Below are 20,518 nucleotides of genomic sequence, written 5' to 3' on the forward strand. Positions count from 1 at the left end.
TTAACCGCTTTGGAGCACACCTGGCTGTCAGCTCGCAGACCCCGAGGCTTCCATGTACGATAACTAGACTCCATTCTTCATTCTAGTCGTTGCTGTCTTTCTGGCCAGCCCTCGCTGTCTCCTGATTCTACCTTCTCAATAGTGCAGGGTACTGCCACCTGGTTAGTCTTCCTGTGGGGCTCCCTCCCTCCCTTCCTTCCCCGAGTCTTTGTGAAGCAGTTACTGTGTGTCAGGCACTCCACCAGGTGCTGAAAATGGAGAAGAAGAAGGCAGCCCCTGCCCTCACAGCAACTCTTCACTAACTTGGGAAGCCAGCAAGTAAGGCTACGGTGGTAGGAGAAGTGCCGCATAGAGCGGCGTCCCGAATGCCGAGCAGCACGGGGCAGGCCGTGCTCCTTGCGGGGAGGGGTCAGGGTACTTCCTGAAGTGAAGATGCCGGGGAGGAAGTAATATATGCTTAGGGTAAAATAGAACAAAACAAGAGCAGCTTTCTGTTGTGCTTGAGGAAAAGTTTACTTCTGTTCATCTCCCCCCTTGAATCCATTACCAAAGGTAACCTTCCAGAATGTTTCTGTTCACATGTCAGCATGCTTCTGTGATTTGGAACGCAAATGGGGCCGTAGGACACATGCTCATCTGCACCTTGCCTTTTTTACTTTAATAAGAGGTCACTGGCTGATTTCCATTCCATTCTATGTGGCACGCAATCGGCTGTCCATGTCCACTGGTTTCAGTCCTGTGAGTTTTGCATTTGTGGGTTCAACCCACTGCAGATCGAAAATATATTTTTAAAAATCCCAGAAAGTTTCAAAAAGCAAAACTTGAGTTGCCACATGCTGAGCAGTATACTGAATCCACAGGATGAGTGATATGTAGGCATATCCTGCCTACAGCCTATGTATAAAACAAATACAGATTATATGCAAAGAACATGCCATTTTATGTAAAGGACTTGAGCATCTGCAGTTTTGGGCCCGCCCCCTGGGGGCGGGGTTCCGGAACCAGGCCCCCACTCTGCCAGGGGATGGCTATACTTCAGTTTTAAGGGTAGCTATGTAGTATTACACTGAGCTATATCTTACAGAACAGGTCTGTCACTGATAGAGAGTTAGATTGCTTTTCCCCCTGTTTTCAAAGAGTAATACAATACTTTTATATGTGTTTTCACATAAATCCGCATATTTGTGGAATTAATTTCAACTGAGACATTGCTTCAAGAATATACACATTTTGATGTTGATAGCTATTAAGAAATTGCCCTTCCACATGACTCTACCAGCTTCAGTTCCATGAGTAACATTTTGGTTACTCTGGTTCTCCCCGCCATCAGTGACCCTGAATACTTGGATTTTTGCTCGTGTGCTAGGTAGAAAATGACCTTACATGTGGTTTCCAGGTGGGAGGTTGATCTTTCTGTCAGTTTCCCCCAGAACACAAATGTAACTCCGGTTTGTATTTTGATTTGTCACACTGACTTTCTAGATTATTTATTCTGTACATATGCACTTATTGTCTGCTCTGTTCCTGATGGTGTTCCTGGTACTTGGAACGTGTCGGTGAATGAAGCAGAGAAAGACCCATGTTTGGGGGACTTTACATAGCAACTGATCTCACTACTGGGAAGCGAGCTTGCTTTTTAGTAGGATTTTAAAGTTTTCCTTATTAATATAGGTCCTTCCTGAGTCCTGACAATCTTTCTTATGCTCTTATAAAGGAATAGTTTCTGACTTCATAGTTTCTTACTGGCTACCATTTATATAAAGATATGTGACTGTTTTTTGTATATAAATTATTATTCTTTTACTGATTATACAATTGTTTTATTTTTTTCAGTCGATTCTCCTATGTTTTCTAGATGTATAATCATCTCTACAAATGTAATTTTACTTCCACTTTCCAATAGTTGAGCCTTTTGCTTTTTTCTGTCCAATGGCATTAGCTAGCACTTCTAAAACAGTGTTAGCAATCATCTGCGTGTGAAGAGAGAAGGGCAGGTATCACCCAGTTGGAGGAAGAGAGAAGGTTCGGTTTTACCCCGAAGGAACAGCAGATTTGGAGGGGGGAGGGGTCAATAGGGCATGGTGGTTTAGGGAACTTCACGGAGGTCGTGGTGTCAGAAATGAAGGAGGCTTGTGAGGCAGAGGCGGAGGGTGAAGCCTGGAGAGGCCCCAGATTACCGAATACCCTCTACCTTCCCGAAGGTGTTGGCTTGTGTTCTGCTGGCAACCGGAAATCACTGAAACATGTAAGCAGGGAAGTGAGAGGGTGAGCTAGGGCTTGGACCAATCTGACATCCCTGTGGAGACAGTTCAGGGGCGGTGGGAAAAGACGACACAGGAGGCTAGTTCGGGAGTCTAGGGAGACTTACTAGGGAGTGAATGTGAGCGGCATCCTGGAGAACTGACTGTTTGAACCAGCAAATGAGGGAGTTCAGGAAAGTTGAGGTATGCTTAGGGTATAGTTTGTCCAGCTAGAGAATGTGGGCCCGTGGGGGTCATGGGTGAGGATGGGGTTGGAGTCCAGTCCCAGTCCGACTGCAGTGGCTTCCACAGACTGGTTCCAATCTGCCTTTCGAGCTTTATTTCCTTCTGTTCTCTCTAAGTGAGATTTCTGGGCAGACACCTTTGCTCCGCCTGTGAAGGCTCCATGCTTTTCTCTCTCTGTGCCTCTGACTGTTGGTCCTTTCATCATAGCCTTTAATTGTCCCATTTTGTGCAGATTTCAGTAGCCCACTCCTGTTCCCCTCCCTCCACGAGGTCTCCCTGGACCCCTGAACAGGAAGTACTCTTTCCTCCTTGTAAGTCTTAGAGCATACTACCTGTGTTTCTTTCCTGTCACTTAACATGCATAGAAGTATAATCCCTTGTAAAGTTGTGCTTGTTTTAAGAGAATATCTGAGTTATCTTGTTATTCATGACAATACCTAGGGCAGTTTAATCCAGGCAGGAGGCCCTTGACATACAGGAGCGAGGGACAAAGATTGGGACCCCAGGACTTGGGCCATCCAAGCCTCACTCGCACACCGATGTGACATCCATCATTTTATCTGACCTTCACCTGTTGGGAAGGTGGGGAAGGTGATCAGTTCTTTCTTTACAAAGCTGACATAATGAGACTGACTTATCTAAGGTCATAAATTGACAAATTATGTAAACAAGTGTGAACCCAGGTTTTCTATCTGTGGATTATTTTAAATTGCTTATGGAATTTTATGGGAGCCACTGAGCCTCCTCTGGCCCGAAACGTTTCCACCATTTCAAGCACATGGTGCAAGCTGGAGAGAGAGAATGGTCACATCTGCTCCTCCGAGTGCGAGTTCATGGGGGGGGTGGTCATGACCCAGCCAGAGAGACCAGAGACAGTGGACTTCATTCTGCGCTTTCATCTAAAGCGCTAAGAAAAGCTTAATAAGAATAAATGGTTGGAACTTTGGTGCTCTGTCATTCCTAAGAATATAAACTAGAAGAAAATAGTAGATGAAATTTTGCAGTTTTGAAATAGATAGATTTTAATTTAGGACAAAATAGTCAAATTTGGGAAAGAACATAAGTATAAAAAGCATAAGTCCTGATATGTTATTCAGGATGATATATTCTATATTTTTTTTAACTCTTTCTTAAATAGTCCTTTTCTGGGAATTTAGGGTGGATCACGTTTCTGGGTGCTCAGGTGAGGAGAGCCATGATTTAAGCTGTGGGTTTTGTGCTCCGCATCTTCAGTGAGCATCTTCAGTGAGAGCGACTGGCCTGAGAAGTGGTGATCTATTTATTGTTAGCTTTGCCCCGCCCCTTCAGGAATACTAACTTCCTCTAGAAATAACTACAGGGACTCACTCACAGTGGGGAGGGCCTGCGGCCACGCACGGACTGACTCAGACTGGAGGGGGAGGGGTGAGAGGAGCCCTCTTTTGGCCAGATCCTGCCGCCTTGGTCTAATGTTAAAGAAAAACCCCCAAAACAAAGAACCCCTCCCCCAAAATATTGGGTGGATGAGGATGACAGCGAGGAGTAACCTTGCAGAAACCAAGCGTTCATGTCACCGGATGCTCTGCCATTCTTATCTGTCACCAGGTAGGGGACAGCTTATGTTATGCATATTGTGCCGCACTCTCAAAACTTGACAAAGTGTGACAAAGTGATTCTTGAGCATAACTTTGAAGTAGCAGCTCTGCCTGGTTTGGAGACATTCGCCCTTAATTTGAATCTTTTCTTTGGAATTTCTCATCAAGTTATGAGGGGATGAGTTTGTTTTTATCATTAATTTTCTAGGCTGCCTATATTTTACTATCTTTTCAGTCTCTCCATGCTTGCTTTTTTCCCCCCCCCCCACTTTTTTGCAAATATCAGCAAAACTGTATCGTCTCCCCAAATACTCCACATCTGTGTCACGTGCCACATTAGTGTCACTTCGGTCTTGCCCCTTGGCAGGCCTCGTCCCTACAACTGGGTCTAGCCTGTGGAGCTGAAGGTCTCTATGGACACCCTCTCTCACCTCGCCTCTGGGTCTCTGCCAGGCCTCTGGGTCTCTGCCAGGTGCGAGTGAGTCCGGAGGACAGACACGGAGGCGAGTGAGCAGTAGATGGGACAGAGGAATGGAGGAGGCTGAGAACTGTGAAGTTTTGGATTCCTGGGACAGGTCACTGAAACCATATTTTCTAAGCAATAATTTTTTAAAAACTAAATGTAATATAGCCCTAAAATCATATTGTAGAGTGGAATAATTTCCCATGTCATTTTTCTCACGTGATTTAAAAGATGATTCCCCACCTTTTCAATGTCATAATTTTATCTCCCCAGTCCTTTTGACAGTTTTTTCCAAATATGCTATTATGGGCAACACTAGTAAAAATATGCCAGATTTGTCTTTTTTCTTCGTTGACTGGATGGGTACCCAGGCAGAAAGGGGAGAAGGTGGGGGTCCCATGGCCATTGACAGAAATCGATGAGGAAAATGGGGAAGTGACTTAAAATGGATGATCGCACCCAACACAAGAATGAGGTTGAAAAACAAGGGCTTGTCCCTCTGAAGTCTAGTCTGAGTGGCAACTTAGCTGCAAGAGAGGCCTCAGATGAGGATTACATGCTTACCTGCACTTCGGTCCAAGTCCAGGTTTGTTTTGTTTTGTAAATCCTCACCTGAGGACATTTTTCTCATTGCTTGTAGAGAAAGAGGAAGGGAGAGAGAGAAACACTGATGTGAAAGAGTAACATACCTTCTGGACCTGGGATCAAACCTGCAACCTAGGTATGCTCCCTGGCCGGGAATCCAGGGATTCCCGGGAATGTTGAACCTACAACCCTTCGGTTACAGGACAAAGCTCCCAGCAGCTGAGCGACGTCAGCCAGAGCGAAGTCCAGTTTTTGAAGACAGAAAGGGGAAGGAATCACTAGGTGGGAATAATACATAAGAGCACTTGATTGGCAGTTACCGCTCAGGAGGAGTTGGAATTTGAGTTGGAGTTTGCTGTGGCCCCCCAGGTTTTAGGGATGTAGTTCCCCGAGTTTAGTGTGCATCTGCATCTCCTGAAAGGCATGTTAAAACAGAGAGCTGCCTCTTTACCCAATTTTTAGATTGAGTAGGTCTGGGGTAGGGTCCTAGAATTTTCCTTTCTAAGCAAGTTCTCAAGTGGTGTTGCTACTACTGGTCCAGGGACCGTATTTGATGTGGTATCGTTCACTGTGTGCATCCTAACTCAGTGACGGGAGATGGCTCTCTCTGACCATCCAGGTCCTCTTCAGGACGCTTCTCATCCATTGCTTGGCTTAGAAGCATCTAGAGACGGGTTCGGACTACATCTGTCTCAGCTACACAGAAAGCTCAGGGCTGCTTGTCGTTAGTAGATGTCCAGACGGTGGCCCTCACTCACAAAGGTTATAGTTGTACAAGCAGCTGAAAATATCACTCAACTGTAAACACTAACAAGCAGTAAGTCACTCTGCAGGTTGAAGAAGCGCCAGCTCAGATGCATGAAGCAGACAGAGCTCTGAGTTGAAGAGATACCAGGTTAACAGTCTGTTTACCTCAGCTCAGTGCCCTTTAACTTCCAGGTTGTGGAATGTTTCTCTGGAATTCGAAAGCCTACCCTGCCCCCCAGGAGGCCTCCTGGGTTATTCTCCCCTTCTCCCTCCCACCGCCTAGATATGACTAAAGTATGTGTGGAATTTAGAAATTTTAGCTTGAACTTTAAGTAAGTGTGAGCTTTTTGAAGTCTTTGTTTTCAGAGGTATCACATTGACAGAATCGCAGTAGCGCAAGCCATCCATGGTGTTACCCTGAATTCCAAACCTTCTTTTGAGTAGCTGTTGCCTTTAAACCATCTCCTGTCCATGGTTGCTTCTGTGGAAACAAGCTGGAGAGTCTAGTTCATCAGCAGCCAGGGAATAAAGAAAGCTGAGCTGGGCCCGCAGATGAAGAGATAGATGCAGGAGGATCCAAAGAGCTTGATCTGGTGCCCCAAGCAATGAACTTGGCCAGTTTTGATGGTCAGGTAGAAAAAGGAAAAGACCGGACCAGAGCACTAACCAGATCCAGGTGGGGAGGAGATGTGAAGAATGGAAAAGCCCAACCTGGGCAAGGGGGGGGCGGTGTTATTAAGATGGTCACGTAGGTCGGGGCTTTTGCAGGAGCACCTGGACCCTTCCTAGTAGAGGGGGACGCCTGGGCCCACATCCGCTCAGGCGGGGGGTGGATGAGTCTGCGCGCACTGTGTCCCTGGGTGCCGTCCTTCCCCTGTTGCGAACTGAGAGTCCACTGTACAGCCCCTGCGATCATGAATCAAACCCGGCTGCTCCCTTGCAGCGCACAGCTGGGAGGGGGGCAGTGAGTGGGATAGTTTCTCGGAGTCTGTGGGAGCTTGATCTGGCAGCAGATTAATTAAGAACATATTGAATGTTTGGCAGAAGTCATCCTTCATGCCCCAGCTATCACTTATTAGCACATCAGATTCCCTTTCCCCTTGTTTCAGGGGCCATTTTAATTCCTCTCTGAGGTCGGCTTAAAAGATTCAATAACAGAAACTACCAGGAAAAAGTAGCTGTTGGGCATTTCAATTAATGAATTTTGTTTCTATGTCTGATATCCCATCCTAGTTTCATGCCTCCCAGGTAATTAATATTTAAGTGTAATTTTCTAGTAAACAGCCGTACAGCTGCAGAGTACAAAAACCTCCACATAGCTCTAGCTAGAAGTGGATTCTTCATGTTTGGTTCTCTTTGTTTTTGTTTTTGTTTTGTCTAAGTTGTATTCTGTAATTTTATATTTTAAAGACTAGTACAGCTTAACACGTGTATGGTTTTGAAATTCAGATAGTAATTACAGCAGATTACCGGTAACCAGAATGAAGGCTTTTCCCAAAAGGCACTGCTCTCAGCCCTTAGTCTCTTCTGGTGTCCGTCCTCTTATCTCTCCACACAGTGCTGTCACGCTCAGTTTTGGTTTCTCAGATAATACACATCATCTTTTTGCTTCCTTTGAGTTAGCATTTTTTCGTCTGTTCTCCCTTATTCCTGTGCACATTTCTCTTTCTCCCATCTTACCCATAGGGCCGTATCATCATTTTTTTTATTAAAACAGTGCTTATTTTATACATTATTAGGACTATATAAATGTTTTCAACTGCACCAAGTAATAAACAATGATTATGTTTCCTGTATAACTTGTTATTTTGCAGGGAGTTAATAACTGCATTTTTTTCCCTCTTAGTTTTTCACGTTCCTATCTCTAACCAATTTTTACTGAATTCTCCAACTAAAGAATCAAATGGCCATGCACAGCTGAACAGTAGGATTTTTCTTTCTGGGTTGACTGCTCTCCAGGTCCCCTCCACAGTGGTCATCCTGAACTCTCTGTTCGCCATGGTTCTGGGATTTCCTTCCATCTCTCTTTTTTGTTGAATTCTGTTTCCAGGTTCTAATATAGTTCTTATTTTTGGCTTATTTTTTCTAATAGTTTCTCAAGAAAGGGGCTATTAGGAGATAAATTTTCTGTCACCTTGCATGTCTGAAAATGTGTCCCATTTCACATTTGATTATTAGTTGGGCTACCATAGGTTTCCAGTCGAGGTGGATTTTCTTCAGAATTTTGACAGCATTGCTTCATTGTTTTTCATTGTTTTCCGAGCTGCCCATTTTAATATCAAAAAGCAAGATGCTCTAATTCCTGATCCTTCTGTGTGACATTTTAATCTTCCTGGGAAATGTTATGATGATGTGCCTTGGTCTCCATGTTTTTTTGTTCGCTGGGTACCAGTTTGTGCTCTTAGAAGCTGGAAATTCATGTCCAGTTCAGAGAAATGTGTTTTATATTTTTAATTATTTTCTTCCTTTGTTTTCTTTTTCTTTATGGAATTTCCATTGCCTAGATGATGAAAGTACTAGATTGATCCTTATTTTTTTATCTTTTCTGTCTTACTTTTTTCTCTTTTTTTAAATGTTTTTTTGTTTTAATTTCTCAGATATTTTCTCAATTTTATCTAATAATCTTTTAATTTAAATAATTTTTTTACTTTTAATTTCTAAGAGTTTTTTTCTTAACTTTTAATCTTTTTCATAACTTCTTATTCTTGCTTTTTGAGGGATATAGTACTTTCTCTGAAGATATTTGTGGTTTTGTTTTAATTTTTCTTTAGCTCCTTGTATTGTTCATTTCCTTTGAATGCCCTTTTCCATTATTTTCCATCTTTCACACTGGAAACTTTGTTCGATAACCTGATGTTTCTCCACACTCTGCTTGTCTGTAAGAGTGAGTCACCTTGAGCTGATTAGGAGCTCTGTGCATGGGACAGACTTGACTTAGCTGAAGAGGATGAGGACCCGGGTGTTTGCAGGAATGTTGATATTTATGCATCATTTCTGTTAGATGGGTCATTGATCCAGGGAGTAATCTTTCTGTCTAATAATCTTTCTGCCTTGGAAGTGCAGGAGAGGATAGAGCAGTCTGGGCTACGAGCATTTTGGGACCTGAATGGGGGAAGGAGATGGGTTCTCTTCTAGTTCACAGATCACCTGCTCTGTTCAGTATAGTGTCTGGCCCTGCCTTCCAGGCCTAGTGTCCCTGCGTATGGAATGTCCCTGAGTCACTTTCTCCAGGGAATAAATCACCCTTCCCCTGCTAAGAAGACATCAAGAGGGTAGGTCTGCCTGGGCACGCCAGTTTAAGGGATCTTGGGACCAACTGTTCCTTGTTCGTGTTTTTCGAGTTTCTCCTCCCTGAACACCTAGTACCTCCAGTTTCTTTTTTTTTTTTATAAAGATTTTATTTATTTATTTTTAGAGAGAGGGGAAGAGAGGAAGAGAAACATCAATGTGTGAGGGAAACATTGATTTGTTGCCTCTTGCAAACCCCTAACTGGGCACCTGGTCCACAACCCTGGCACGTACCCTGACTGGGAATCGAACTAGCGACCTTTTGGTTTGTGGAGCCCACTTAGCCCACCATCCAGGGTGCACCTCCAATTCCTGAGTCTTCTTATTATCATCCTCAGAAAGTTTGGCTTTTTTTGCTTTGCTAGGTAGTTTGTGTTCATCTGTCTGCACTTTGTTGTTTGATTAAACAGACCTAAAATTCTCTGTATTTTTTATTTTAATTCTTTATTTTGACATAATTTCAGACTTAAAATTCCAAAAATAGTACAGAGTTTCTGTACACATTTCATCCATATTTCTTACGTCAATATTTTGCCACACTTCCTTTATTATTTTTCTCCGTGTACACACATGTTGTATGTGTGTGTGTAGGGTGAGGCAAAGAGGGTTACAGTTCTGAGCATGTGAAACACAGTTTATTTGTTTTGGGGTTATTGTTGATAAATATCTTGTTTTGCACACAAACAGCTGTAAACCCACACTTGCCCACCCCCGTGTGTGTGCGCACAGATTTTTTTCTGAACCACTTGGAAGTTGCAGATGTTGTGCTCATTTACCCCTAAATACTTCTGTGTGGGATCACAGTGCGGTTATCAAATATTATCACTATTATATTATTTCCCCTGTAGACATTATTTAGATTTTGCCATTTGTCCTAATATTGTTCACTGTAGCAAAAGAAAATTCCAGACCGTGCGTAGCATTCAGTCGTCCTGTTTCTTTAGCCTCCTTTAATCTAGATCAATTTCTTAGTCTTTGTCTTACATGACATTGACATTTTTGAGGGAACATGTCAGTTATTTTGTAAGGTGTTCCTTGTTTTGGGTTTCTTTGATGGTTTTGCATCAAAATATGAATTTAGTTTTCAAATTATTGAAATTTACACTCGGCATTTTTGGTAGGGACATTGCAAAGGTGATGTGTTCTCTGTGTATCACAGTGGAGGACACAGGTCAGTTTGTTCCATTACTGGTAACGACAACTTCAGTCACAGGTTTTGGCTGGATTTCTCCAGTGTAATCTTACTGATTTTTTTTAATTATTGGGGAAATACTTTGAGACTCTAAATATCCTGTCAGTCTCATACTTTCTCCCACTAGTTTCAGCATCCACTGCTGATTTCTTGCCTGAATCAATTGTCATAATGGTTGCCAAATGGTGATTTTCTAATTCCCATTCTCTGCTTTGAGAGTGATTTTTCCTTAAGCTTAGGGCTCATGTCTTTAATCAGTTTTGGAAAATTCTCATTTTCTTTTTGAGTATCACACAGCTGTCACTGTTACTAATCTCCCCTTCTGGGGTCCTATTGAATGTAGGGAGCCCTCTCTTACTCGGTTATGTCTCTCAGGGTTCTCTCCCCGCCCCCCACCCCACGTTTCCACATTTTTCTCTCTCTGAGTGCTGGATAGTTTTCACATCTCGTTTGCTGTTTTCTTTAGCTGTGACCGGTGTGTTTTTACCTGTCCATTCAGATTTAAATTTCAGTGCTTATTTCTAGAAGCTCTATTATTTTTCAAATCTGCCTGCCCCAGTTTATTTCATAGTGTCTTTTCTCATATAATTCATTTTTTGTGTCATTAATTATTTGAGATACTTACTTTATATTCTCCAGTTTTTAACTTCCTTCTAAGGTCTTTCATCCTGTCACTTGTCTATGCCTGTTGCTATTGTTGCTGTTTTCGTGTGTGTTTGTTGGTTTGGGGATGTGAATTCATCTTCCATAGGGTTTTCTCTGCGAATCTCTGCCACCGGCAGTAATGAGGTATTTCTCCGGAGAATTTAGCAGGTCTTGTCTTTGTTTGTTTGTTTTTGCCTCTTCCAGGTGTGCCAGAGCTAATGCAAGAGAAGTCACTTCTTTTTTTAACATTAATTTTTTCAGTAGGTTATTTCCACACCAGACAGATAGGGTTCATTTCGGCCCCAGGTAGAGTTTGTTTATCAAGCTGGTGAAGTCGTCCACGCCGTAGCTGCCCTCTGTAGTACAGTCAGCGGGCTGCCTGCCGGCAAGTATTCTTACGCCCGAGGGAGAGAGCAAGCTTCTGCTTCAGACAGTCAGAGTGTTTCAGGTTTGAGATCATCAGATGAAATCGTAAGTTTGTTTTATCTGTCATGAGAAGTCGTAGTTTAAGCCACCTTTAACATTCTCAAACACTTTGCATTGTAGATCAGCCTGTTTGTTTGAATCAAAGAAGTTACTAGCTTTTTCACTGAAGCGTTTCTTTTAAGTGTTTTCAGTATGTGCAGTAAGTAACAGGCCCAGGGAGACAATTACATAGTTGAAGGCCATGTTCTAAGAATAAACCAAGTCGTTTGCACTGTCAGAGAGCTGGGCTGTTATTTTTAACATATCAAAGTATGAGCCGGCATAAATCAGTGATGTGTTTTGGGGGCTCCTACTTTATTGTATTCACTCATTTAATTGATTAGACAGTATCTTAACCATTTTACCGTAGATATATTTAGTGAAATTTATTACTTGGCCTGATATAACTCATGAATTATTAAAAGCATCAGCATATGGAACCTGCTCTTTTCTCATTCCAAATTCTTTTAATATGGCTCATGTTGAGCCATTTAACTGGCTTCTGTCCATCCCGCTGATGGAAGCCGCAGCCAGACCAGGGTCCTTACAAATGATTGGCTTCTCTTCCAAGCAAGAGGAGGCTGAAATGTCAACTTTTTCCTTTACTACCTGGAAAGCAGTCAGTGGCAGCCCTCCCTGCTCCTCTTGACAGTAGTTTGGCTTTTACAGAAGAAGAAGGGCCTTGAGCCAAATGGGAATCTCAGTGCTATATAAAGAATAAATTTAAGTAGCTGAACCTCAGACAATAACTGGAATTTTCAGAGAGACATTCAGATGGGTGTAACCTGGGAGCCTTCCCTAAGCTGCTATAGCTCAGAAATTCCTGAACTGCGAGTTTTAGTCCCTTCTTTCCTGGTAATGATGTGAGTAACCTGAGGTTGCTTACCGAGTCTCCCTTTGTGGCAGTTCGCTCAGCTGACGGACTGGGTTCAGGGAAGAGCAGAGTAACTGATTTGTGGTTACCAACCAAGGCCACTGAAAAGGACGTTTTGAACTCAAGTTCAAAGTCATCTGTTTTCTTGACCTTTCTTATCTCTTTGATATGTATTATCCTTACCTGTAAAATGGGGTATTACTTATTTAACAGGTTTATTGTGAAATGGTAATGAAATAGTATTTGTGGAACCATTTTGTAAGTGGTGTAGACTATAAAAATAGTGTTGTTACTGGAAGGAAGGCTGCTGTTTTAATGCTTTATCGCATCAAAACACGGATTTTAGGATTGGATGGGATGCTGGAGGAGAACACATATTCTTATAGTGAAGAAGTGAGACTTAGTTTATCCTCAGGCTCTACCTCCCCAGCATCCTGTTTCGTAGGTGAGGAAAGGGAGGAATGAAGGAGGCAGTGGCTTATCTACAACGGAGACTCAGTTCACCAGTCCGTCTATGACAATATGCTGCCATATTTTCTTCATAATTGTTTTTGTCTTATATGCAAACTTGACCCCCAAATTAAATAGAAAACGTGATAGTACATAATTAGATTGACAGTGTAAAAATAGAAAACTTCTGTTACTGGCCTTGTGATAGATTAGATATGCTAAATGACCTACCCAACTGCACAGCTGAAATACTGAATGACACCCTGGCTGGTGTGGCTCAGTGCATTGAGTGCCAGCCTGCGAACTGAAGAGTCACTGGTTTGATTCCCAGTTGGGGCGTGTGCCTGGTAGGGAGCACACTGGAGGCAATCACACTCGGATGTTACTCTCCTCTTTCTCCTTCCCTTCTTCTCTGTCTCAAAATAAATAAATAAGCTCTTTAAAAAATTTTTTTAAATACTGCATGGAGCCCTGGCTGGAGCAGCTCAGTGGATTGAGCGCGGGCCTGTGAAGCGAAGGGTTGCTGGTTCGATTCCCAGTCAGGGCACATGCCTGGGTTGTGGGCCAGGTCCCCAGTAGGGGACACATAAGAGGCAGCCACACAGTGATGTTTCTCTCCCACACTTTCTCCTTCCCTTCCCCTCTCTGTAAAAATAAATAAAATATTTTAAAAAAATACTGCATGGAGTATTATGAAGCAGTGTAGCCAGCTAAGCTGGCATGAAAGTATGATGTCTGTTGTTTCCCTAGATGAAGTGGAACTAGGTATGCTGGGCAGTGAGAGCCAAAGCCAGCTTTGCCACACTGGTCTTTGCAAGTGTGATGACCTGGAGCTTTTGCCCGGTGACTGTGTATGGTGGGGGACAGGGGCGCAGGATTGAAAGCCTGTGAGTTGGAGAATCTAACAAGAACTTCCCGGATGAAGCCAGGAGACTGAAGGACTCCTGTGCCGTCAGTGAAAGAGTAAAGAAAAGTAAATCCGTATTGACCAAGTGTTGAGAACTGTAGTCATAAACCACCTTTGCGTGGTCCGTGGTCTAGAGTCATAGTACAAATGCGGTCCAAAGAAACCTTAAGAGGAATTCCGTTGAAATTGGCTCTGAGTTGACAGGGACCAGCAGAAGTAGACACAGACCCTCTCTTGAGGAGCTCAGCTTCGGTCTGGGTCTCAAATAATTGTTACAAACAAGTATCTAAGGAGAAGGAGCCACTTATAGCTACAAACCACAAAACTGTAAATAAAGCAGTGTCATGAATGAGAACCAGCAGAAATACACCCTCAAGAACTTCAGAGTATTGGGTTAGGTTATTATGGTAGATCCCAAGAAATTATTCGGAATGCAACCCAAAGGGACAGAGCCGTGAGGGAGTCACGGAGTGGCAACATGGAGAACCAAAGAACAAAGCTTAACGTACGTCTCATCAGAGCTCCCAAAGAAGAGAGGGAGGAGAAGTCACAGAAAAATCTTAAACATATCTAGAGGAAAAAGAGAGGAATAGTGGACATATTTGGCTCGCCCCTATGACCCTGATTTAGACTGTGGCTCAGTTTCTTTGGGTGAGTTGGAGAGCCTCAGACCTGTTACTCCAGGTCACCCAGACGTGGTTACATGCACTCCAAGTCCACCATAGAGGAAGCTTGGTCATGGATAGATTACTGTAAATAAGTCCCAGGAATTCTAAGTCGATCGTTTATTCTCTCCCTGGTTGAGTCTGCAGCACCGGGTGGATTTCCACTGAGCCTGTGATTTTGTCATCTTATGTGTCTGTCCAACATGAGGTCAGTGAGATTTAGCTATCAGTACTGTCTGTGTTTTTTCAGGACAACTGGTGATTTTGTTCACTGGGGGAATGAATTAAAGAAGTCTTGTAGCAAGTAGACTCAAGACTTGTCCAGAACCTTTCCTCTCATGGTCTTGCCAGAGAGACCTAACGGCGTCTATGAAGTTCCCGGTTCCCAAGGGTTCCCAAGTGTGTGCACGCCCCGAGGTGGTACGCTGGGAGTCGCCGGGGCTGTGGGGATTTAATGGTTAAGGCAGCATGGGCCACGTTACTGACTGCCCCTTTCAAATCTCCCAGTGACCATTAACATAAATATCATCTCACCGTTTTGGACAGGGGACACCACCCTTATGCACGTTAGCAACGTGATGCTAAAGCTTAACCCTTCCATCGCTTTGTGTGCTTCAAAGGCCATGCCTTGCAGCCGCTGACAGGGAGTCTGAGCCCAGAGGAGAAATGAAAGGGTTAACTCCTTTTGGTTTTGCCCTTTGACCACTTCAGGATGAGAGGCATGATGAAATACTTTTCAAAGTCTTCAGTGGAAACACATCATGCATAATTGGAGCAAAAAAGAATAAATCAAAGCTTTTCCCCCCCTTTTAGTCTGGTAATTCATAATTGAAACCACATTGAGGTAAGGGCTGATAACTTCAAAACAACCAAGAAAACTGCCCTTTCTATCAAGGTAGGGATAGGTAAGGCCACTCATTACCCGGGGGGTCAAAGCTTCTGTGTAACAGGCCTGTCTTCTCTTCTCTTCCTTCTCACTTTTCTGCTCATATTTAAATACCTTTATTTAAATCAAACATGGGTTGACTCGAATATCTGCTTCTCTTCTTGTCACATGGAGTTATACATAGTGACATTTTAAAACATCTTTGATACAGTGCGTTACAGGAATTAACGTTTGCATCATCTTGCTTTGAGCTTGATTTCTCCTGTCTGGCATGTGATTGGTTTGGACTGAAAGAGTCCTTTAGATGGTAATGGAATGCGGTTTTCCTCACTCTTGATTTTATAATCTCCAAGTAGTTCCAGTAAGAACATTTCAGAACAGTTAGAAGAGGCCCCTTGCTCACCACCTTCCTTCACTGGGCTACGGCGGTTTTGGCTGGACTCATATAAGGCCACCAGGCATGACCTTTCAGCTAGAAGAAAGCAAATCAGGATTGCAGGGAGCCGCCCCCCCCCACAGCTTGCTTTGCGTCAGATCGCCGGAAGGCACGTCCGGTGTTTAAGTGTGCGTCTCTTTCTTGGAGAGGAAATCCCTCTGCCCGGTGTCCCAAGGCCTGTTTTTCAGGACGTCCTGAGAACCGAACCCACATCTCTCTAGTTTGTCTGCTCACTAGCAGCTCATTCCACAGGGCGGTTTCCAGAATAAGCAGCGTGAAAGAACTCTTCCAAGGCTAGCATTGTGACCTGACAGTTATTGTGGCTCTTATGGGTTCACTCGATGTGTTTGCAGTTTAACAATCTGGATTTCTTACTGAAGCTTCTACAATGAATAATTGTTGTAGGAGTGAGAAACACAGGGTGGGCAAGAGACGAACAAGTATTTTGGCTAGAGACCGGTGCTCTGTCAGGATGGTACACACTCCTCTGGGTGTCTCCTTCCATCTTTGAGTGAACAGTTTTTACGGAGTGTATTGGAAAGGTGTGTTGCTAACTAAGATTCGGAAGGTGTGGCTGTAATAGATGGTCTTCGCCTCCCCCCACCCCCCGCCCCGCCCCAGTTGCCTGTTGCTGGGTGCCTGGTTCTAAGCCCTGTCTTGCCATGATGGAAATTTAATCAGGCAACAGAGTTAATTGCCAGCATTGTTTCTTTATCCCCGGCAGCAGTCAGAGGCTTGAGTAAATTATGGAGGTTTAAATTTGCTTGATTTCCTGCAGAAAGTGGGGTCAAGAGGTCCCAGACTGTAGACACTCTCTTTGGTCAGCCAGCAGGGGGTCAGGTCTTAAAGGTATTTCAGAGGTGACTAAATGCCATTTTGAAATGCCCTTCTCCAGTACGTTTTTCTACTCCGGGGGTTAGTTTGTTGACCTTACCCCAGTGGAGCTGAGTGTCTGCATGAAGGCATACACCCCAATTAAAGCCGCCGGTCTCCACGCCAGCACTGGGCTCCAAAGGCAAATGGGATTATGTTTGAGGTGGGGGAAGCAATTGGCGTAGAAGCTTAGTCGCAGATCAGCATTTCCTATTTCTGACCTTTTGAAATGGAACATGAAGGTAGCAATGTTAATTTATCAGTAAAGCAGCACTCAGGAAAAGAAAGTTTCAAGAGCTAATCATGTGGCTTAAAACTTTTGTCGGAGGAGGCTTTTCGTGGTGTGGCTTCAGCCAGCAGACAGTTACTCGTCTGACTCTGGGTTCCTGCCGTTTCTGACTCCTCTGTCCTCCTCCCAGCCCCCAGTGTTTTAGCCCTACTGCTCCGTTTGCCTCCTGGCTTCACTGGCCAGTGCTCCCCTGCTCACCTGTGCAGACCATCGGGGGTTCCCTCTTCACCTCCAGGGAGACGGAGCTGCTTGTGCAGACCTTCATGCCCGCACGGGACTTCTGTGCCTTGCTTTAGTACTTGTTTTTTGCATTATGATTTATCTTCTTACTGGACCATCCACACTGGATTTTGAATGTTTTGAGTGGAAGGAATTTATTCATCTTTACATCTTTAATATTATTCTAGGCTTTCAGTGTGTGCTCGGAAAAAGTTACCTGAATAAATGGGTACCATAAACAGTATTGGTAGGGATGGTTGCTGAATGGCTAATACACTGTTTTAGCAGGCAAGAAAAATACAAATTGGGGAGAGCTGGAAGTTTTATGTGTTTCTTTTCAACTGCCATGCAGGGAGTTCTGTGTTGAACCTTCTATGTGCATTTGTGCATAATCTCATTCAATCACCCTCACCTGAGGAGGTAGATACTATCGCGCTTCCCATTTATTGAGGAAGAAATGGGTGCGCACAGAAGTGGCTTTACTCATCACAGAGCTAGTAAACAGCAAGGCCCAGATTCAAACTCTGTTGAATAACCTAATCCTACACTTCTTCAGAATACTTAGCTCAATAAGATTCTTGGTAAGTACTTTAAAATGAACGCAGTGAGTCGGAAGTGATTTCAGAGTTCATGATGTCGCTCACTGGAGTGTGTCCATCTGCTGTTCACATGCACGCATGACAGGGACAGAGAGAACAGGGCCTGGATGATCTGGGTTGGACTTAACCAAGTTTTCACTGAGCAGCACTAGGCACTGGGCTAGGTACTGGGTGTTACAATACTTATGGTTCCTGCTTTCATGGAGCTTTCAAGATAGCTCAAATAGAAAGGATAGGAAGAAAAAATGAATTGTGAATAAAAACAGGATCTCTGGAGAAATAGGAGTAGAGAAGCCAGGTAAATTAGGACCCTGAAGCATTATAATGTCAAGGCAACGAAAGACTCATTTAGAATTCTGGATGCTGTGAGAGACCTCAGGATTACTTCGGCGACTGCCCACCCCACTTTGAGACATGCAGAGGGCAGCGTGCAGAGAAATTGTCACTCCCACAAGTCAGCTGCTGGCTGTCACTTATCAAATGCTTGTACATGGCAGGTACTTTCCATGTATACCTACTGACTTTTATTAACAGCCTCTGGGTGGTTAAATAATAATTAAGAAATAGTGATAATGTAGTCATTGTTATAATGTCAAGTCGTACTATCTAGAAACCAGTAGTATTGTGATTTTATAGATAGGAAACCGAGGTGCAAGAAAGTTGAGGTCCATTGCCCAGGTCACCCTGCTGGGTTAAGTGGAAGAACCTGGCCTCAGATACAGGACTCCTGATTCCAGATCTGACTAGACATGCTGACTCCCTTTTTGAAGTCGTTTGTATCAGCCCTGGGGCCTGTCCGCAGTAAAGCCTTGGGCCCGTACCTGAGTAAATGTGCTCGGTAGCTGAAATGTTGCCTCCATGCTCATCTCCGTGCCTGTATTTTATGAGAATGCGCTGACAGTATTTCAGTCCTTGCCATGCTCTGTCTCCTCAACAGGTGGTCTTACTTTGCCCCTAACCAGTTTTCAGACCGTTTGGTGTGCCTGTGAGCAGTATGGGAAAATTGTACACCAGGACGAGTAACTGTCTGCTTCCCACCCACTGGGTCCTTCCTCTCCGCCCCCTGCAGAACTGGCCGCCACCCAAAGGGGCCAGCATATGGAAGGAGACCAGATCTCTTGGCTTGCCAAAGACTCCGGTTCCCTCTGCCTGGCAGGGCCTTGACATCAGAGCTGGGGTGCCTTTCAGAGCCTGTCTTCATGTAAATCCCAGGGTTTTTTCCCCCTAAAACCAAGCTTTTCTGTCTCTCAAGATTTTCTTAATGTCACAGAAGCATTCAGGTATGTTAGCATTCCCTGCTTCTCCCAGGGGCCAACCTCATTTTTTCGGTGTTTTAATAGTTTTTCCTTCTGTGTCAAGGGTGTACTTACCTTTTAAAAATGTATGTGCTCTTTCGTGTCCGTGTTACATAGTTGGTGTGTTTTTATTCCCTGAACCCTCTAATATCTTAGTGGTGGGGTGAGCTCTTGTTGCCTGGCGCAGGTGTAATTATCAAGGATAAAAAAAGGTTATTGTTTCTGTCTCAGAGAAGAGCTAGAACTAGTGAAGTCTGGAGTTACCCACGGTTCCAGTTTCCAGAGTCTGTAAAATGGCGATGCTTTGCCCCGGACTCGGAGTAGATGGGTGTGGGGGAGGGCCGGGAACCACTGCCATCTGGTGTGCTGCGGTCAGGTGGCTCGGGCTGTCGCCACCGTCTATCACTTACAGGTTATGTGACCTTGGACATCACTTACTCTCCCTCCCTCCCTCCCTCCCTCCCTCCCTCCCTCCCTCCCTCTGGTAAAGCAAATCACCAGACATCGTTCACTGTTTCTAACCTTACAGATTCATCATCTGTACAATGAGAATAGTGACTACCTTGGAGGCTGGTGTAAGGCTCAATGAGCTGATGATACACGTACAGCATAGTGCCTAATCCTCGGTCACTGCGCGCTCGGGAAATTGCGGCCGTTTGAACATCACGCGTTAAATTATTTTACACATCTCTTTAAAAAATCTTTTTGTCCTTTTCCATTTAAACGGTGTTTTTGAGCATCAGAGAGTACTGTGTCTGGAGAGGCAGGCGAGGGTTCGGGGTGGCCGTGGCAGAGGGTGAACCTTGGGGATTAATTGGGATTTAAGCACAGGGCTGCCTAACGACTCCAATTTCCATTAAAAGGTCGGGAAGGCAGGAAGAATAAGGTTTGGGGAGGAAAACTAAAAGGGGTTCCTACACACGTCATCAGACGCTGGGCACAAACACTAAAATTCAGGCACCTGCCCAAGACGACAGCTTAGTGTCAAAGCGTGCCGTCGCGGAGACAGAACGTCAGCCCGGAGAGGAGAGCCTTCTCTGTGGTGTGTCTCGGGCATGAGGTCTAATTACGGTCTGTGGTGGACATTTTGGCTCTAATATCCTGATTACATTAGGACTCCAGGAAAACCGTTCAGTCTCCTTGAGTTCCCACCCCATGTGTACCCCATGTGTTTGTGTACATTTCCTGTCCCACACTGTTACATCTGGCCCACAGCTGTTGTCATCTGCGTGGTGATGGGTGTCCCTCAGTGATGTGGGCGAGGTCGACCAGGAGCCCTGGGAATCCCAGATCCCGAAAGACGCCAGGGCAGTGTGAGCAGCCCGAGCAGCGGATAGGGCGTGTCATATGCAGCCACCTTCGGGCAGGGACGAAGCTAGATTCTGGGTTCTTCCCTTAATATATAAATGTGAATGCAGTTAATGCCACCAAATTGCACCTAAAAATGGGTACAATAGCAAATTTCATATTAAGATTTCACCACAGTTTTCAAAAACTGTACGTAGTATACCAAATATACTTTAAATGGGTAGATAGTATAGTATAGGAATTATGTTGCTAAAGCTGTTTTAGGATATAAA

The 20,518-nt window shown here is 44.2% G+C and overlaps 1 protein-coding gene across 1 annotated transcript in view; it reads left to right on the forward strand.

Moving 5' to 3' along the window:
- Nucleotides 1-20,518, forward strand: part of EXT2 (exostosin glycosyltransferase 2) — a 127,532-nt gene that overhangs the window by 63,252 nt on the left and 43,762 nt on the right. The gene's annotated exons all lie outside the window — the stretch shown is intronic.

The sequence above is a fragment of the Sturnira hondurensis genome, unplaced genomic scaffold (genome assembly GCF_014824575.4).
Source record: "Sturnira hondurensis isolate 20B ecotype Veracruz unplaced genomic scaffold, ASM1482457v3 Scaffold0018399, whole genome shotgun sequence".
Classification (NCBI taxonomy): Eukaryota; Metazoa; Chordata; class Mammalia; order Chiroptera; family Phyllostomidae; genus Sturnira; species Sturnira hondurensis.